The following is a 21260-nucleotide window of genomic DNA, read 5'->3' on the forward strand; positions in this document are numbered from 1 at the left end:
GGAGAAAATCGGGGGTAAAATAATTGGGCACACTAAATGTATATATACACAACTTCACGTCTGTCCCCAGGCAGGACGATTGAGATATTCGGTAAAGAAACAATGCTATAATTAATCCCTGTAATTACGCCAATTACAGATGTTTCTTTTGCTCCTAAATTATATTGGGATGGTCAGTAAATCATTTGCTGACAATTGCATCATTCACAGAAGGTGTGCGGCAGGTGTGGGATTAATTGGGCCTATTTATATCCCCATCGCTCACAACTTATTAATTTCATTTTCAGAAATTGTAAAACAGTTTGTGTTAACTCTATAGACACCAGCCCCCTATATACCAACTAAAGTCCATTTATATTAAATATTTAAGTACGAGCATCCCAGGGAGAAAACTAGAATAGCAAATGAGCAAGTGTGCTCAGGTCAGCGCTTTGTGGTAACTGCAGGTATTTGCATCACACTGCTGAATGACCAATAGCCACCCAGTACTGTACATTGCAAATGGGCTGTTTCATCTGAGCTCAACTGTGTTAACCCTGACCTAGTCGAGGTTAGTGAACCCTGTTGTTCTGATTATCAACATAATGTCAATAAATCTTACAAAACTGCATCACACACTTAAAGCAGTTTTTGGCAAAAACACCCACCACCACTGTCAAGTGCATAGGAAAAACAACCATAGTTTAACTGCAGTGGAGAAGATTGGATTTAAATAATTGCAAAATACTGCATGTTTGTATATTGAAATAATGAACATGTTAATGATTATTAAAAATACCAATTGTAGTTGTTTTTTTCAGACAAACATAAAACTGTAGGCCACTGTTTAGTGTCTGAAGGGGACACTGTATGCTAACCAAAGCCCATGGCCAGTATACAATATTTTTCTGTATGCATTATTTTCTGTTGAGCACTACTGACACCGTGGAAACGGTGAGTCTTAGGTCGCCTGCGGATACATTAGTCCATTCAATGCGTCTGAACCTGGTGTGTAATCCCAAGGTAACTGCTCACAGTTAACACGTTTTAATACGTTAATTCACGTTTTAAGTAATACAGTGTCCCCTTCAGACATGTCTAAGGAGAAATTCGGAAATAACATACAAAACTATGCGCGAGTAAAACTCCAAACATCCAAAAAAAAAAATAAAAAAAAAATAACATTAATATATATATGTTGTTATTCTAAGGGTAATGAAACATATACAGACTGTTTTATTTGTATGCATTTATGTGTTATAATTAAAAGTATAACTCCTATACTGTATTTATTTATTTTATTGCTCTAACCGTAATAAAGGGTTTCTATAAAAAGTATTTCTTTGTTTTTATTGATATTGCAAACCAGTAATTCCTAGCATGTTATTTAACCAGACAAATTATGCAGACACGCATATTATATATATATATATATATATATATATATATATATATATATATATATATATATATATATATATATATATATATAATATTATGCATGTAAGTTTGTAAATAAACATAAAAGGTTCCAAGTAGAACCTTGAGGTTCTGAAAAGATCCTTATTTGTAAGGTTCCTCATGGAACCCTAGTAAAAAGGTTCTTCGAAGCACCTTAAAAGCTTCCTCCACAGTATCAACCCCAGATTTAGAGTGTATGCGCGAGTAAATACCATCCTAACTATTAAGGGAATGGGAATATGCCTCTCCATCATATATATATATATATATATATATATATATATATATATATATATATATATATATATATATAATTGCATGCCCGGTATCTACGATATGGAGTCTTGCATGCCCCGGTAGCTGCAATATTGAGTCTTTCCATCCACCTCCGGTTGCTTCATTCCGGAGGTCAAGGGCGTAGGTTTGGTTTGAACATTGGTGGGGACACAATTTTGTAGGGGGGCGGAGTCACGGTCGCTAGTGGGGTTCGGGGGCATGCCCTCCCGGGAAGAAATTTTTTAGTAGACAGCTATTAAATGGTAACTTCTGGTGGCTTGAAATGAATGCTGGACATGAATCGAGGACAGTTTGATTGACATGAAGTTGGCTGGTATACACTTAAAACACTATGATAAAGTGTCCCTCCTGGAAGCTGGTTTGACATCCCTGCTGTAGAATTACTAATAACCTGAATTATAACCTATCCCAGCCTTACTGTAAGCTACCAATACCCCTGGCGCTACAAGCATGAGCACATGCACGCTCACGTGCTCTGCCTGCCACTCCTGTGTCTGTGCTGCTGCTCGTACCTGGGTGCATTGCTTCATTCACCTGATAAAATAATAAATTGATGCATGCCATATAGAGAGAAAATATATGGCTATGCTAACTTTATTTGCTGAGTATTACTATACAGCATTAGCCTACTATTATATCACAATGTGCCTCAAACAATAATATATCTCAAAACTGAGTCTAACACTTTCACTGTTATAATCACTAAGCCATTACAGACCCCACCTGCGACCCTGTTGCTCCACCTGCCTCTGTACTGCTTTTACCAGGCTGCACTGCTTCACTCGCCTGATAAAATGATAAATTGATGCATGCTGTTTAGAGAGAAAGTATGACTCTGTTAACTTCATTAGTAAATTATTTTTTCATTTGCTATGAGAATCATTATCAATTGTGTTTATTACTTTAATAACATCTTCCTACTTACACTTTGACTTTTTGTAAAAAAAACTTCCTTATGTCCATCTTTATTTTTTTGGTTGCTATTATGCTTTAATCACCTAAAGCCAAATTGAAGTGATTAGCTAACGTTAGTTGAATGACGATATCAAAACATGCTCACGCACACTCTCTCTCTCTCTCTCTCTCTCTCTCTCTCTCTCTCTCTCTCTCTCACACACACACACACACACATAATGATTTAGCTGTGAAACAAGCTAGCTAGCCACCAAGGACGTTGGGTTAGCAGCTAGCAATGGGTCGCTAACGTAATAGGTAGGTAGGTAGGTAGCTTTATTCTCTCAAACTATGTTGCTGACGAGCTGACAATACCTTCAGCCGCGGCACCTGGCTTTCATTCAGTCAGTGGCTCACACTCATATCAGCCTGACCGGCAAGCGGCAACTTCAGATGAGCGTCTTTCCAGAGTCCAGCCTAAACCAGCGGTTCTCAACCTTTTTTTTACTCACGCCACACTGAAATTTATTTGTATATCTGTCGTTGTCCCCCGTCCCCGGGAGGGGCGGGGGGCTTGAGAGAGTTAACCCTTTGTGGAGCAGATAAAATGACTTGACAAAAGACGTTTAAGATTTATCAAAATTATTGGTAGGGACAATTCAACGGTCCCTTGACATTGGTAGGGACATGTCCCTACCGTCCCTAGCTAAATCTACGCCGGTGCGTGAAATAGTAGACTTTGTAATGTCTCCTGTTGTGAAAAAGTCGTCACTTTCACATTTGCAGATTTTAATTGGAGAATTTCTCAGCGAATTTAATAGACTGTATCCTGGTAATTTTATACCAAAATTGCATTACTTGGTACACTACCCCAGATTGCTAGCTGAATTTGGACCACTTTGATCACTTTGGTGCTTACGTTTTGAAGGAAAGCACCAGTACTTTAAGCGGCTTGCAAGAAATGTGTGGAACTTCCGGAACATCTGCTTTACTTTAGCAAAAAGACATCAACAAAGACAGTGTTGGGATTTTTGTTGTGCAGATGCTTTGCATCAGTCATATGAGCAAGAAGGGTCTTGTGTTGTTCAGCTATCATCTACATCTTTGAAAGACATTATTCTTGAAAAATGCAATATTCAAGCCAGTGAACTTGAAGCTGATGAAACCATACTGAAAGTAAAGAAACTAACTGTGGATCACGTGAAATACGAAGTCAAGGATTACTTCATTGTCGATGTAGTCCATGAGGATTTACCCATTTTTTTCAAAATCTTGCATATCATTCAGTTTAGGTGTACATGGATTTTGTGTGGGAAACTGTATTTTGCTCTGGAATTTAATTCTCACCTTCATGCCTTCAAAATAGAGGCTTTGCATGAGTGGTGTACATTAACACCTGGCAATGAAGTTGACTACCATGCACTAGATGCTTATGAAGACAGTGATGGATGTTTATATATTGCACCTCATCATACTGTGTATAAGGTACTGCTTGCATTTAAAACTGTGATATTAATTACAATGGCAGGTTAACATTGGTGCTTATTTTTCTGATTAATTTTATGTTTTTTTGTTCATTAGGTGAAGAAATAGATGGTGAGACTCTTTTAGGTCTGACAGAACATATGATTGGAAAGATCTTCCGAACTATGAAGGACCAAGTCAAATTTTTAAAGGCTCTCGAGAACCTTAAAAGGTATGTAATGACAAATATATTATACATTATGTTAGTCTATTGTTGTGTTTTAGTATTTACATTTAAATACCACATACTATACAGGAATCACTTTGAAAAGTATAAATTACTACTACCAGTACGCTTTTTGTATTGTAATGTTGTATTGTAAGAAAGATGTATATTATGGGAGTACATTTCTTTATGGAAACACACAGAGAGAGAGAGAGAGAGAGAGAGAGAGAGAGAGAGAGAGAGAGAGAGAGAGAGAGAGAGAGAGAGAGAGAGAGAGAGAGAGAGAGAGAGAGAGAGAGAGAGAGAGAGAGAGAGAGAGAGAGAGAGGTATTTTCACTAGTTTAATTCCTGAAAATGAGGACTGGGAATGTATGGTTTTAAACTTCTGTGTAGAAAATTAATATGGCTGTTATATTATAAGGCTCTGTTTAAATATCAAGTCTTTAGATATTTTCAGGTGATTAAAATTATGAAATATTGTTTTTTTTGTTGTTTTTTGTATTTTCATAGAACAAAAGCAAATGAGCATATTGTTTCAGAGAAGGTGCTACCAGTAGAATGCAGAGAAGTGCCACAAACCTCAACAAGTGTTCATGTTTGGACCGCATGTTATACATTGCCTATATTTCCTCCAGTTGTACAGATGGCCCTTGATAGAAAGGACATTGGTTTCAAATCAAAAGACAAATCTGCCCTTCGTGCAGCTCTAATACAGACTCTGTTTGATGACCTCAGCAAATATACGCTGTAAGAACTGAGATTTCGGTGTTTGTTTTAGATACATAGGCAACCAATTTTAGAATAATTACATAACATAAAATAGCATATTCATTTTTAAAATGATTACTATTTTTTTTTTAAATCTATCATAACAGCAATATTTTATTCAAGAGAAAAAGTTTTATTAAATTCATTTTGATAATGCTTTTCAGCATGTTTTTTTTGTAAATTAAATGACATTATTTCTCAAATATTGTTTTGATAATGCTTTTCAGCATGTTTTTTTTGTAAATTAAATGACATTATTTCTCAAATATATATTTTTCTTACAATTCACTTACAATTCATATGCCTATATTATTTTCTAATCTGTATATTTAGGTATCCAGACCACATAATGTACAGTACTGTGCTAAGTACTTTGTGCTGTAAGTACAGATTTCTAAGGGATGACAGCCAAACTGGATATGTGAGTATACATTTGTTAGTTATATTCATAAAAGAAATAGTCGAATAAACATTAATTTGTCAAAATTATGCAGCGTTAAATATATTTTTACTAGTTGATATGTATTTTTTATAGCCAGATAATGGACATAGGTTTAACTTTCTATCATTGTTTCAGGCTACTCTACTTGAAATACTGAGAAATAAATTCAAAAAAGAGAGAAAGACACTTATTTCAGTGGAGACTGTAGAAGACATGAAAAAAAAGTTTGGTGCTGTGGGTCGAGGAAGGAAGCGTGCACCAGAGCAACAGCAACCGCTCATGAAAAAGAGAAGAGAATCTGTAAGCCTAACTCTTGGATCTGCATTGACAGAAATAGATTGAAATAGAATTACATACTTTATATATGTACATACATGCGATTGTGTAGTTTATTAGCTAATTGGCTTTCATGGAGAGTACTTGATCTTTAGCATTTTTCCAGAGTAAAGAAAAGCACAGAGAATACATGCAGTAAATGCCTGATCATAAGTATTGAATTACTTAACGTTATGATACATATTGCAGATGCAAAGTGAGGAGTTCCCAGGAGAAGACGAGCATAGTATTGCCAAACACTTGGACTCCATAAGAAAAGAAATAACGAAATTGAGGCCGAACATTGAAGCCATATGTGACAGCATGAATAGAACTGTACACACTCGGGAAAGAATGATGGAGAAGAAGTCCACTGAAGAAGTCCTTGGTCTGTTTCCATTCCTAAAGCATCCTAAACTGGTAGGTACTAGTTTTTATTCTACTATGGTGATTGATGAGAAATTAATATTTTTAGTTATAAGCATGTATAATCACTTTAATTAGTCCTCCTAGGTGACCTTTCTGCATCAGCAATCCACCTGCTCCAGCTTTTACAAAACTCCACTGCTCCTGGTTTTTCCCATGCAACTTCTTTCTGCTCTCATTCAGTTTAGTTTGATTTTGTTTTATTTATTGATTTTTTTAACTACTACATTATTTGTAAGTATTCAACTCTTTTTTACAGCTGTGTATATCGCCTTGGATAAAGGCATATGATAAATAAATAAATATAATAATAACTTTAGCATCTGTATTTTAGCTGTTGCACGAAGTAGAACTACGTTTTGGAGTAAACTTGGAACGGAACCTAATGAGTGGCCTATCCAGAATGGTAGATGCTATTTTCAGACTTTCTAGTGGGCATCTTCTAACTACTGTGATGTCCTACATTGAAGATGCTTCAGATAAGACACAGGGAAATGGTAATGTATAAGAAATATTTATTGTACATCAAATTGTTTTGACCTATCTCAGAATAGGATCTATAAATAACTATTAAACAGAAAATGATGCAACTTCATTTCATACACTTGGAGCATAATATTTCATGGGGAAGATAGCTGGTATTTAACTCTCACAGGGGCATAAAAACCAATGCGAAAAACCTGCATGAACAGATTTTTAGAAACTTTGTTGATACTGTTCTTAACATTTTTTTGCTCCAATCCACAATAACGTTTGTATCAGTGGTGGTCAGTCCTGGTCCTGGAGAGCTACAGTCGTGTGTGTGTTTTTTTTTAGGTACCTTTAAATCATTTAAACTATTCTTTATCTGTGCAGTTTAGCAAATAATGAATTCATGAATGTAACTGAGAGCACTGGTGGAATGCAAAGCCAAAGATCCTGTACCTCTCAGACCAGGGTTGCTCAACATTCTTCCGTTTGCTTTGTACTTTGTATATGATCTGATACCCTATTTGTAGGACTGAGAATGAATGCTGCATTGTTGCTGTTGCCAGCTTTGTTTCGAGAGAGGGAAAATCTGTTTGTTGTTGACCAAGTAAGTTAATTGAGCTCTACTTTTTAAATGTAGCTTAACTGAATTGATGTTTTCAATGTTAAATACAAAGTCAAATTATCATTTAGAGATATCTCAAAATGAGTTTGAGATATCTCCAAATTAATTCCTGATATCTGTAAACCATTTTGAGATATCTTAAAATATGTTAAGATATCTCTAATTATTTCAAAATATTTTAAGATATATTCAACTGATTTAAGGATATTTTGAAATATTTAAAGATATCTGTTAAATATTTAAAGGTATCTCTTAATTTGGCTTGCCATAAATGTGTACTTAATGAATTATGAGGGAGACTTGTAGGCAATTAACAGGAGTTTAAGACGTTCCTCGCTGTTTTAAGTGAGATCCGACAGTTAAAATGTTTTTAAAGGGAGGAATATTACGAAATCCCTTTAAAGTAGCCGCAGCCCCACCACACGAGCCGCCACTGCTTGTAGGTATGGTGAGATGCTGCTGAAGTACAATTTCACATAATTTATTGTTGAATAAAGTTATTAATTATTATTTTAAAATCTATACAGGTACCACCATCACCTACGCCAACTATCGTTTTCAAGGGAACAACAAGCCCATTGGCAGCAGATGACATCTCTGTTTGTGTTGATGGAATTGAGATACTCAGTGATTATCCAGGAATGGATATCACCCTTGCTGTTGAATGTATTTTTTCTCTTTATTTTTCCTTGGGCATTGAGTATCCTAAAGCTCTAAAAAATGGTCTGACTTTCATGGAAAGGTACTTCATGAAGCTGAGTATCTCTGACAAAGTACCTTTGCCAGTGTTAAAGATGTACAGTCAAATAACTGCACTTTTACTTGGGGAATAATTATATTGATCTGATGGAATGCCATTTTAACATTTAATCTGAAATTAAATGAATTTATTGTGTCAACTATTTAATTTGATTACAAAAACAGAATATTTGATATAAAAATGTAATTGTACATATAAAAAAAGTATTTATTTTAAATGTAAATGGCTGATTAGAAAATTAATTGTTTATAACAAATGTAAATTGTTTTTAATAGAAGTTTTGATCTCAAAAAACGAATAAACATTCAGTCTTAATTTATAGATATCATAAACTCATAATAAGCTCTGATCTAAATACTGTACTGTAGCTCTTCTAATTTGTGCCACCAAAAAATGAATAAGAAAAAAGAAACCCACGTTCATCAGTTTCAATATACATTTTATCTCAGCTTTTTCAAGGTCTATTACATGTTCTTGAAAATGTATTTTGTGTAAGTTTCAGGAAAATCTGTGGGATGCATAGATTTATTTTCCAGTTTGCTGCGAGACCCTTTTTTTCACTGTGTAAATAATATGGTTTAATTATTAAAAACACACAGGTTGAATAAAACGGTGTAAAACTGTATATAACTAAACCTGAAACTACTCTAATGGTTTAACCTGTAAAAACAATAAATTGTTATATAAATGTTTAATAAATAAATTGTTGGCATCCTGAATTGAGTGATTTATCAAAGCACTTACACTTCTGAGGTTGGTGGATTCTAAAGGATGTGAAGAGCTCTTAACGGTATACATTTGTTTTTTCTCAGATGAACCAAACAACCCTCCATAGAATGTTAATTGTAAGGTTCAATAGTGTAACTCTTATGGTTCTATATTAAACCTCAAAAGAAGGTTCTTCAGAGGAACCAATATGGTTCTGTATTATACCATTAATATAAGAACCGTGGTGGTTCTTTATTAAACCTCTAATGCAGGGTTCTTCCAAAGAACCATTTTAAAAGGTTCCATATAGCACTTAAAAATGGTTCTAAATCTATACCAGCAGATAGAACCTTTTAGGGTTCTATATTGTACCCTTTTTTCTAAGAGTGTACTGCATAAAAAAAACGAGTGTGTTGTCGTGGCAGTTGGTGATCAAAGAAATAAAACAAAATAAAATCAATAAATAATAATGTCATAGACTTAAAGTCATACCTTTGAAGTCATAATGCATTGAAAGTGTTATTAGGGAATGTTGTGCTGTGTTTTCAAGCGCTTCAATGTGACAGCGGGTGCGTTCACGGAGATCAAGAGCAGCCGGAGATCAAGAGCAGCCGCCGCAGGGGAGGGATACCATGGTAAATAGGTTATCGGGCGGGATGGCGAGCTTGTCCTGCTGCTCCAACACAAGCTACCTTAAGAGCCGGTACGATGCGGTCAATGGGTGAAGTTTGTCAGGAGTACTGCATAAAAAAAAAAAAACGAGTGTGTTGTCGTGGCAGTTGGTGATCAAAGAAATAAAACAAAATAAAATCAATAAATAATAATGTCATAGACTTAAAGTCATACCTTTTAAGTCATAATGCATTGCAAGTGTTATTAGGGAATGTTGTGCTGTGTTTTCAAGCGCTTCAATGTGACAGCGGGTGCGTTCACGGAGATCAAGAGCAACCGCCGCAGGGGAGGGATACCATGGTAAATAGGTTACCTATTTACCATGGTATCTCTCCCCTGGGTGCGTTGTGTTTTGGTGAGCAGGAAAGCAGCGGGCGGGATGGCGAGCTTGTCCTGCTGCTCCAACACAAGCTACCTTAAGAGCCGGTACGATGCGGGCAATGGGTGAAGTTCGTCAGGAGTACTGCATAAAAAAAAAAAACGAGTGTGTTGTCGTGGCAGTTGGTGATCAAAGAAATAAAACAAAATAAAATCAATAAATAATAATGTCATAGACTTAAAGTCATACCTTTGAAGTCATAATGCATTGCAAGTGTTATTAGGGAATGTTGTGCTGTGTTTTCAAGCGCTTCAATGTGACAGCGGGTGCGTTCACGGAGATCAAGAGCAGCCGGAGATCAAGAGCAGCCGCCGCAGGGGAGGGATACCATGGTAAATAGGTTACCTATTTACCATGGTATCTCTCCCCTGGGTGCGTTGTGTTTTGGTGAGCAGGAAAGCAGCGGGCGGGATGGCGAGCTTGTCCTGCTGCTCCAACACAAGCTACCTTAAGAGCCGGTAGGATGCGGTCAATGGGTGAAGTTCGTCAGGAGTACTGCATAAAAAAAAAAACGAGTGTGTTGTCGTGGCAGTTGGTGATCAAAGAAATAAAACAAAATAAAATAAATAAATAATAATGTCATAGACTTAAAGTCATACCTTTGAAGTCATAATGCATTGCAAGTGTTATTAGGGAATGTTGTGCTGTGTTTTCAAGCGCTTCAATGTGACAGCGGGTGCGTTCACGGAGATCAAGAGCAGCCGGAGATGAAGAGCAGCCGCCGCAGGGGAGGGATACCATGGTAAATAGGTTACCTATTTACCATGGTATCTCTCCCCTGGGTGCGTTGTGTTTTGGTGAGCAGGAAAGCAGCGGGCGGGATGGCGAGCTTGTCCTGCTGCTCCAACACAAGCTACCTTAAGAGCCGGTACGATGCGGTCAATGGGTGAAGTTCGTCAGGAGTACTGCATTAAAAAAAAACGAGTGTGTTGTCGTGGCAGTTTGTGAGCAAAGAAATAAAACAAAATAAAATCAATAAATAATAATGTCATAGACTTAAAGTCATACCTTTGAAGTCATAATGCATTGCAAGTGTTATTAGGGAATGTTGTGCTGTGTTTTCAAGCGCTTCAATGTGACAGCGGGTGCGTTCACGGAGATCAAGAGCAGCCGGAGATGAAGAGCAGCCGCCGCAGGGGAGGGATACCATGGTAAATAGGTTACCTATTTACCATGGTATCTCTCCCCTGGGTGCGTTGTGTTTTGGTGAGCAGGAAAGCAGCGGGCGGGATGGCGAGCTTGTCCTGCTGCTCCAACACAAGCTACCTTAAGAGCCGGTACGATGCGGTCAATGGGTGAAGTTCGTCAGGAGTACTGCATAAAAAAATAACGAGTGTGTTGTCGTGGCAGTTTGTGAGCAAAGAAATAAAACAAAATAAAATCAATAAATAATAATGTCATAGACTTAAAGTCATACCTTTGAAGTCATAATGCATTGCAAGTGTTATTAGGGAATGTTGTGCTGTGTTTTCAAGCGCTTCAATGTGACAGCGGGTGCGTTCACGGAGATCAAGAGCAGCCGGAGATGAAGAGCAGCCGCCGCAGGGGAGGGATACCATGGTAAATAGGTTACCTATTTACCATGGTATCTCTCCCCTGGGTGCGTTGTGTTTTGGTGAGCAGGAAAGCAGCGGGCGGGATGGCGAGCTTGTCCTGCTGCTCCAACACAAGCTACTTTAAGAGCCCGTACGATGCGGTCAATGGGTGAAGTTCGTCAGGAGTACTGCATAAAAAAAAAACGAGTGTGTTGTCGTGGCAGTTGGTGAGCAAAGAAATAAAACAAAATAAAATCAATAAATAATAATGTCATAGACTTAAAGTCATACCTTTGAAGTCATAATGCATTGCAAGTGTTATTAGGGAATGTTGTGCTGTGTTTTCAAGCGCTTCAATGTGACAGCGGGTGCGTTCACGGAGATCAAGAGCAGCCGGAGATCAAGAGCAGCCGCCGCAGGGGAGGGATACCATGGTAAATAGGTTACCTATTTACCATGGTATCTCTCCCCTGGGTGCGTTGTGTTTTGGTGAGCAGGAAAGCAGCGGGCGGGATGGCGAGCTTGTCCTGCTGCTCCAACACAAGCTACCTTAAGAGCCGGTACGATGCGGTCAATGGGTGAAGTTCGTCAGGAGTACTGCATAAAAAAAAAAACGAGTGTGTTGTGGTGGCAGATGGTGATCAAAGAAATAAAACAAAATAAAATCAATAAATAATAATGTCATAGACTTAAAGTCATACCTTTGAAGTCATAATGCATTGCAAGTGTTATTAGGGAATGTTGTGCTGTGTTTTCAAGCGCTTCAATGTGACAGCGGGTGCGTTCACGGAGATCAAGAGCAGCCGGAGATCAAGAGCAGCCGCCGCAGGGGAGGGATACCATGGTAAATAGGTTACCTATTTACCATGGTATCTCTCCCCTGGGTGCGTTGTGTTTTGGTGAGCAGGAAAGCAGCGGGCGGGATGGCGAGCTTGTCCTGCTGCTCCAACACAAGCTACCTTAAGAGCCGGTACGATGCGGTCAATGGGTGAAGTTCGTCAGGAGTACTGCATAAAAAAATAACGAGTGTGTTGTCGAGGCAGTTTGTGAGCAAAGAAATAAAACAAAATAAAATCAATAAATAATAATGTCATAGACTTAAAGTCATACCTTTGAAGTCATAATGCATTGCAAGTGTTATTAGGGAATGTTGTGCTGTGTTTTCAAGCGCTTCAATGTGACAGCGGGTGCGTTCACGGAGATCAAGAGCAGCCGGAGATCAAGAGCAGCCGCCGCAGGGGAGGGATACCATGGTAAATAGGTTACCTATTTACCATGGTATCTCTCCCCTGGGTGCGTTGTGTTTTGGTGAGCAGGAAAGCAGCGGGCGGGATGGCGAGCTTGTCCTGCTGCTCCAACACAAGCTACTTTAAGAGCCCGTACGATGCGGTCAATGGGTGAAGTTCGTCAGGAGTACTGCATAAAAAAAAAAAAACGAGTGTGTTGTCGTGGCAGTTTGTGAGCAAAGAAATAAAACAAAATAAAATCAATAAATAATAATGTCATAGACTTAAAGTCATACCTTTGAAGTCATAATGCATTGCAAGTGTTATTAGGGAATGTTGTGCTGTGTTTTCAAGCGCTTCAATGTGACAGCGGGTGCGTTCACGGAGATCAAGAGCAGCCGGAGATGAAGAGCAGCCGCCGCAGGGGAGGGATACCATGGTAAATAGGTTACCTATTTACCATGGTATCTCTCCCCTGGGTCCGTTGTGTTTTGGTGAGCAGGAAAGCAGCGGGCGGGATGGCGAGCTTGTCCTGCTGCTCCAACACAAGCTACCTTAAGAGCCGGTACGATGCGGTCAATGGGTGAAGTTCGTCAGGAGTACTGCATAAAAAAAAAACGAGTGTGTTGTCGTGGCAGTTGGTGATCAAAGAAATAAAACAAAATAAAATCAATAAATAATAATGTCATAGACTTAAAGTCATACCTTTGAAGTCATAATGCATTGCAAGTGTTATTAGGGAATGTTGTGCTGTGTTTTCAAGCGCTTCAATGTGACAGCGGGTGCGTTCACGGAGATCAAGAGCAGCCGGAGATGAAGAGCAGCCGCCGCAGGGGAGGGATACCATGGTAAATAGGTTACCTATTTACCATGGTATCTCTCCCCTGGGTGCGTTGTGTTTTGGTGAGCAGGAAAGCAGCGGGCGGGATGGCGAGCTTGTCCTGCTGCTCCAACACAAGCTACCTTAAGAGCCGGTACGATGCGGTCAATGGGTGAAGTTCGTCAGGAGTACTGCATAAAAAAAAAAACGAGTGTGTTGTGGTGGCAGTTGGTGATCAAAGAAATAAAACAAAATAAAATCAATAAATAATAATGTCATAGACTTAAAGTCATACCTTTGAAGTCATAATGCATTGCAAGTGTTATTAGGGAATGTTGTGCTGTGTTTTCAAGCGCTTCAATGTGACAGCGGGTGCGTTCACGGAGATCAAGAGCAGCCGGAGATGAAGAGCAGCCGCCGCAGGGGAGGGATACCATGGTAAATAGGTTACCTATTTACCATGGTATCTCTCCCCTGGGTGCGTTGTGTTTTGGTGAGCAGGAAAGCAGCGGGCGGGATGGCGAGCTTGTCCTGCTGCTCCAACACAAGCTACCTTAAGAGCCGGTACGATGCGGTCAATGGGTGAAGTTCGTCAGGAGTACTGCATAAAAAAATAACGAGTGTGTTGTCGTGGCAGTTTGTGAGCAAAGAAATAAAACAAAATAAAATCAATAAATAATAATGTCATAGACTTAAAGTCATACCTTTGAAGTCATAATGCATTGCAAGTGTTATTAGGGAATGTTGTGCTGTGTTTTCAAGCGCTTCAATGTGACAGCGGGTGCGTTCACGGAGATCAAGAGCAGCCGGAGATGAAGAGCAGCCGCCGCAGGGGAGGGATACCATGATAAATAGGTTACCTATTTACCATGGTATCTCTCCCCTGGGTGCGTTGTGTTTTGGTGAGCAGGAAAGCAGCGGGCGGGATGGCGAGCTTGTCCTGCTGCTCCAACACAAGCTACCTTAAGAGCCGGTACGATGCGGTCAATGGGTGAAGTTCGTCAGGAGTACTGCATAAAAAAATAACGAGTGTGTTGTCGTGGCAGTTGGTGAGCAAAGAAATAAAACAAAATAAAATCAATAAATAATAATGTCATAGACTTAAAGTCATACCTTTGAAGTCATAATGCATTGCAAGTGTTATTAGGGAATGTTGTGCTGTGTTTTCAAGCGCTTCAATGTGACAGCGGGTGCGTTCACGGAGATCAAGAGCAGCCGGAGATCAAGAGCAGCCGCCGCAGGGGAGGGATACCATGGTAAATAGGTTACCTATTTACCATGGTATCTCTCCCCTGGGTGCGTTGTGTTTTGGTGAGCAGGAAAGCAGCGGGCGGGATGGCGAGCTTGTCCTGCTGCTCCAACACAAGCTACTTTAAGAGCCCGTACGATGCGGTCAATGGGTGAAGTTCGTCAGGAGTACTGCATAAAAAAAAAAACGAGTGTGTTGTCGTGGCAGTTGGTGAGCAAAGAAATAAAACAAAATAAAATCAATAAATAATAATGTCATAGACTTAAAGTCATACCTTTGAAGTCATAATGCATTGCAAGTGTTATTAGGGAATGTTGTGCTGTGTTTTCAAGCGCTTCAATGTGACAGCGGGTGCGTTCACGGAGATCAAGAGCAGCCGGAGATGAAGAGCAGCCGCCGCAGGGGAGGGATACCATGGTAAATAGGTTACCTATTTACCATGGTATCTCTCCCCTGGGTGCGTTGTGTTTTGGTGAGCAGGAAAGCAGCGGGCGGGATGGCGAGCTTGTCCTGCTGCTCCAACACAAGCTACCTTAAGAGCCGGTACGATGCGGTCAATGGGTGAAGTTCGTCAGGAGTACTGCATAAAAAAAAAACGAGTGTGTTGTGGTGGCAGTTGGTGATCAAAGAAATAAAACAAAATAAAATCAATAAATAATAATGTCATAGACTTAAAGTCATACCTTTGAAGTCATAATGCATTGCAAGTGTTATTAGGGAATGTTGTGCTGTGTTTTCAAGCACTTCAATGTGACAGCGGGTTCGTTCACGTAGATCAAGAGCAGCCGGAGATCAAGAGCAGCCGCCGCAGGGGAGGGATACCATGGTAAATAGGTTGCGTTGGGTGCGTTGTGTTTTGGTGAGCAGGAAAGCAGCGGGCGGGATGGCGAGCTTGTCCTGCTGCTCCAACACAAGCTACCTTAAGAGCCGGTACGATGCGGTCAATGGGTGAAGTTCGTCAGGAGTACTGCATAAAAAAAAAAACGAGTGTGTTGTCGTGGCAGTTGGTGATCAAAGAAATAAAACAAAATAAAATCAATAAATAATAATGTCATAGACTTAAAGTCATACCTTTTAAGTCATAATGCATTGCAAGTGTTATTAGGGAATGTTGTGCTGTGTTTTCAAGGGCTTCAATGTGACAGCGGGTGCGTTCACGGAGATCAAGAGCAGCCGAGATCAAGAGCAGCCGCCGCAGGGGAGGGATACCATGGTAAATAGGTTACCTACTACCATGGTAAATAGGTTACCTATTTACCATGGTATCTCTCCCCTGGGTGCGTTGTGTTTTGGTGAGCAGGAAAGCAGCGGGCGGTATGGCGAGCTTGTCCTGCTGCTCCAACACAACGCTAGCTACCATATACACCTAGATACGAATGCATAGTAGTATACTGGCCAAGGGCGTTGGTTTTGCCCAGAGCCGTAACTAATTATTGTTATTTTTTTTCTTTTTTCTTTTTTTTTGGATGTTAGGAGTTAGGATGGTATTTACTCGCGCATAGGTTTGAATGTTATTTCCGAATCTCTCCTTTAACATGTCTGAAGGGGACACTGTATTACTTAAAACGTGAATTAACGTCTTAAATCGTGTTAAAAGTGAGCAGTTACCTTGGGATTGCACACCAGGTTCAGACGCAATGATTGGACTTATGTATCCGCAGGCGACCTGAGACTCACCGTTTCAACGGTGTCAGGAGTGCTCAACAGAAAAGAATGCATAGAGAAAAATATTGTATACTGGCCAAGGGCGTTGGTTTTGCCCAGAGCCGTAACTAAGCTTTTAGCTACCGGGGTATGCAAATATATATATATATATATATATATATATATATATATATATATATATATATATATATAAATTGCATGGATCTCCGGAATGAAGCAACCGGAGGTGGATGGAAAGACTCAATATTGCAGCTACAGGGGCATGCAAGACTCCATACCGTAGATACCGGGCATGCAATTATATATATATATATATATATATATTATATATATATATATATATATATATAATTGTTATTTTTTTTTTCTTTTTTTTTTTGGATGTTACGAGTTAGGATGGTATTTACTCGCGCATAGTTTTGTATGTTATTTCCGAATTTCTCCTTTAACATGTCTGAAGGGGACACTGTATTACATAAAACGTGAATTAACGTATTAAAACGTGTTAACTGTGAGCAGTTACCTTGGGATTACACACCAGGTTCAGACGCATTGATTGGACTAATGTATCCGCAGGCGACCTAAGACTGACCGTTTCAACGGTGTCAGTAGTGCTCAACAGAAAATAATGCATACAGAAAAATATTGAATACTGGCCATGGGCTTTGGTTTTGCCCAGCGCCGTAACTACTAAGCATTTAGCTACCGGGGCATGCAAATATATATATATATATATAAATTGCATGGATCTCCGGAATGAAGCAACCGGAGGTGGATGGAAAGACTCAATATTGCAGCTACAGCATACAAACATTCTAAAAGTTATAAACAAAATAGGTGTATTTTTTCTTCCAATACCTCTCAGTTAATTATTATTATTTGTTTTGTTAATTCAATACAATCTAGGTAGCTATATATATAATTGTTCTTTTTTTTTTTCTTTTTTTTTTTTTTGGATGTTAGGAGTTAGGATGGTATTTACTCGCGCATAGTTTTGTATGTTATTTCCGAATTTCTCCTTTAACATGTCTGAAGGGGACACTGTATTACTTAAAACGTGAATTAACGTATTAAAACGTGTTAACTGTGAGCAGTTACTTTGGGATTACACACCAGGTTCAGACGCATTGATTGGACTAATGTATCTGCAGGCGACCTAAGACTGACCGTTTCAACGGTGTCAGTAGTGCTCAACAGAAAATAATGCATACAGAAAAATATTGTATACTGGCCATGGGCTTTGGTTTTGCCCAGCGCCGTAACTAAGCATTTAGCTACCGGGGCATGCAAATACATATATATATATAAATCTGTCTATTAAAACGTGTTAACTGTGAGCAGTTACCTTGGGATTACACACCAGGTTCAGACGCATTGATTGGACTAATGTATCCGCAGGCGACCTAAGACTGTCCTATATATAAATTGCATGGACAGATGCCTTGACCAGTCTGCACCCAGCTACCTCCAGACCCTCATCTCTCTCTACACCCCCACTCGACCTCTCCGCTCCGCCTGCACTAGAAGACTAGCTCTACCACCGCTACGCTCCCCTGCCTCCAAAGCCCGCTCCTTCTCCACCCTTGCTCCGCAGTGTTGGAATGACCTTCCTACAGATGTCAGGACTGCCCAGTCCCTGACCACATTCCGGCGCCTCCTTAAGACTCACCTCTTCAAAGAGCACCTGTAGAACTCCTCTGTTTGTATCCTGGGACACTATCACCCTTCATGTAAATGTGCTTTATTTTGCTCTTAACAGCCCCTATTTTACTGCATTTAATCCTGTACTTCAGAATACTGTAATCTGCCAAGTTTTTAACCTGTAGTACTTTGTATTTACTCACATCCTGATGTAACTATCACTATTACCTGCTGTATTATTGAATTGTGGTTTGTCAAACTTGTACTTTACTTGAACAAAAGTTATTGTATTGCTTGCTCTTATTGTATTACTTGTATTGTAACGCTTGAAATGTTTTTGCTTACGATTGTAAGTCGCCCTGGATAAGGGCGTCTGCTAAGAAATAAATAATAATAATAATAATGGACCTCCGGCACCGGCGTAGATTTAGCTAGGGATGGTAGGGACATGTCCCTACCAATGTCAAGGGACCGTTGAATTGTCCCTACCAATAATTTTGATAAATCTTAAACGTCTTTTGTCAAGTCATTTTATCTGCTCCACAAAGGGTTAACTCTCTCAAGCCCCCCGCCCCTCCCGCTCGTTAGTCCTCCCTCCTCCAAAAAAAACAAAACAAAAAAAAAACGCTAATTTGATTGACTTTGGCCCTTCCATACTGCATCACTGTAACACGGACTCAGTGCGTGGCTGACGTCAGGGACTAGCAGAGTGTGTTGTTTTCATTGAAGTGCGAAAGTGCACAAGGACTCGGGAGTGAAAGGTAAATCTCCGGGTTTAAAATAATAAAAAAAAAAATTCTAGTCATTCTTAAACGGTGTACATTGTGCCACAATTTTCACATTTATTTTAAAAAATAAGAATAAATATAATCAGTTTAATTCGATGTTTGTGTTTGTTGGTTAATGCGTTGTCATATTATTTCAATCCTCCTTCCTCCCTTTGTAACTAACTTACTCCTTGCTTGATATTTTTGTATCGTGTGTGTAAAAAGCGAACACGAACATATGTATTTGATTGAATGGACAGTGTGACTATCCAGGCGGCTAAATAAATGCACTATATTATATAGGCAGTAATAAAAAATATATAAAAAGTCAAATTAATGGGGGGGGGGACGACGACAGATATACAAATAAATGTCAGTGCGGCGTGAGTAAAAAAAGGTTGAGAACCGCTGGTTTAGGCTGGACTCTGGAAAGACGCTCATCTGAAGTTGCCGCTTGCCGGTCAGGCTGATATGAGTGTGAGCCACTGACTGAATGAAAGCCAGGTGCCGCGGCTGAAGGTATTGTCAGCTCGTCAGCAACATAGTTTGAAAGAATAAAGCTACCTACCTACCTACCTATTACGTTAGCGACCCATTGCTAGCTGCTAACCCAACGTCCTTGGTGGCTAGCTAGCTTGTTTCACAGCTAAATCATTATGTGTGTGTGTGTGTGTGTGTGTGTGTGTGTGTGTGTGTGTGTGTGTGTGTGTGTGTGAGAGAGAGAGAGAGAGAGAGACTTTGACTTTTAAGATCCTTTATTTAACATTCCTAACAAAATTAAGATTTAGCAATATTAAAAAATCCTAAAATACATCATGTTCTCCTTAAAAATAGATTTTACCAAAATAAAAGGATCATAAAAAATCAATTAAAAAAACACAGTGTTTTCTTTCTGTTAAAAACAGATTAAAGCCAAAATTAATAAAAACACTGTAAAACAATAAAAAATAAAATTAAAACTAGAACAAAAACTGGAGCTCCCCCTCCTCACTCACAGCACACAAGGCGTCTCCCACACACCACCTCTCCTGGAAGTCCTCCGGGTTATTATTTAGTTTAAAAAATTCAAAATCCACTCTTATCCGGCTGACCACCAAAACCCTGAACTGCAACACAACATCAGTCAGCCCGGCGCCAGAGATACTGTTCTTTCTGGATTTTAAAATGGCCAATTTTGCCTGACCCATTATAAAATTAATTAAAACACACCTGTTTCTCTTTTTAAAACTGTAGGGAACCCCAAAGATAAAAAGCTCTTTTGTGAACTCCTCGCCTAGGCCCTGCAGGAGCTCCTGTAGAAGATGGAAGAGTGGTCCTAGCCTGACACACTCACTATACATGTGAAACACTGTTTCCTCTGCAGAGCAGAAACAGCACTCTGAGCTAATGCTAGCATCAACTCTGTGGAGAAACCTGCCGGTGGACACAATACAGTGCAGGATCCTCCACTGCAGGTCCCCCGCTCTCTTGGTGAGGGGCAGTTTATACAGCACCCTCCATACTGGCCTGCACCCCTCCTTTACCTCCTAACATGCCCTCCATCTTGAATCCACCAACCCCCTCAACTGGTGGGAATGTGATGCCTTCACACAAATTTGGTAGATCTTCTTACTCTCTGCTGTATGAAGAGTTAGATCTTTAACTGTGTCTAGGTTTAATAACATTCCCTTGTTTCCTACACCCTCCTCTCCTTCACCTACTGCTGGACACACTAGCAGTCCTGGAAAGATGAAGTCTTGTCTCTGCCCTGTGCCGCTGGACATCTCCTCTCTCACAGCCTCCCTGAGCTCGGGGGAAAGACAACTTCTCAGTTCACTGACCATTTTCTCTGCCAGTCTCTCAGAGTGCCAGCCCAGCCGCCCAGCCAGCTGTGTAGCAGTCAGCCAGCAGGAGAGCTCAAAGTTGATAAGATGTCTCAGCCTGGTCACTCCTGCCCTCACAAAGCTGGCACAGAGCGTCATTGACTGAAAGAACCGTACAGGGAAGAGCGGATTGAAAAATAGGGGCTCCTCCAACAGGACCCTGCCTGTCAGGGACCCCTCAACTCTCGCCACCCTCTGCCCTCCAGGCATCTAAAACACTCAAGTAAAAAGAAGAGAGACCTACTTTAGCTAGTCTGGCACTCTCAATTAAAAACAGGTGTTTGTCTATCCCCAGCCCCCCTACTCTGCTGAGGAAAAAACAAGCTAGCCTCTTCCAATGAGCCTCCTCCCCAGCGTACAGGAGCCTCTGAACCGCCTGCAGTCTGAAGGCTGCCACCCTGCTGGCAATGCAGACCAACCCCTGCCCCCCTTCATCAGTGGGGAGATACAGGACCGCTGGCCTCAGCCAATGTCTCCCGCTCCAGAAAAACTCCAGCAGTATTCTTTGGATCTCCTGCACCATGCCCCGGGGAGGGTTCAGACACACCAGCCTGTGCCACAGCATGGAGGCCACCAGATTATTAATCACTAGGACCCTTCCCCTAAAGGAC

The sequence above is a fragment of the Acipenser ruthenus genome, chromosome 2 (genome assembly GCF_902713425.1).
Source record: "Acipenser ruthenus chromosome 2, fAciRut3.2 maternal haplotype, whole genome shotgun sequence".
Lineage (NCBI taxonomy): Eukaryota > Metazoa > Chordata > Actinopteri > Acipenseriformes > Acipenseridae > Acipenser > Acipenser ruthenus.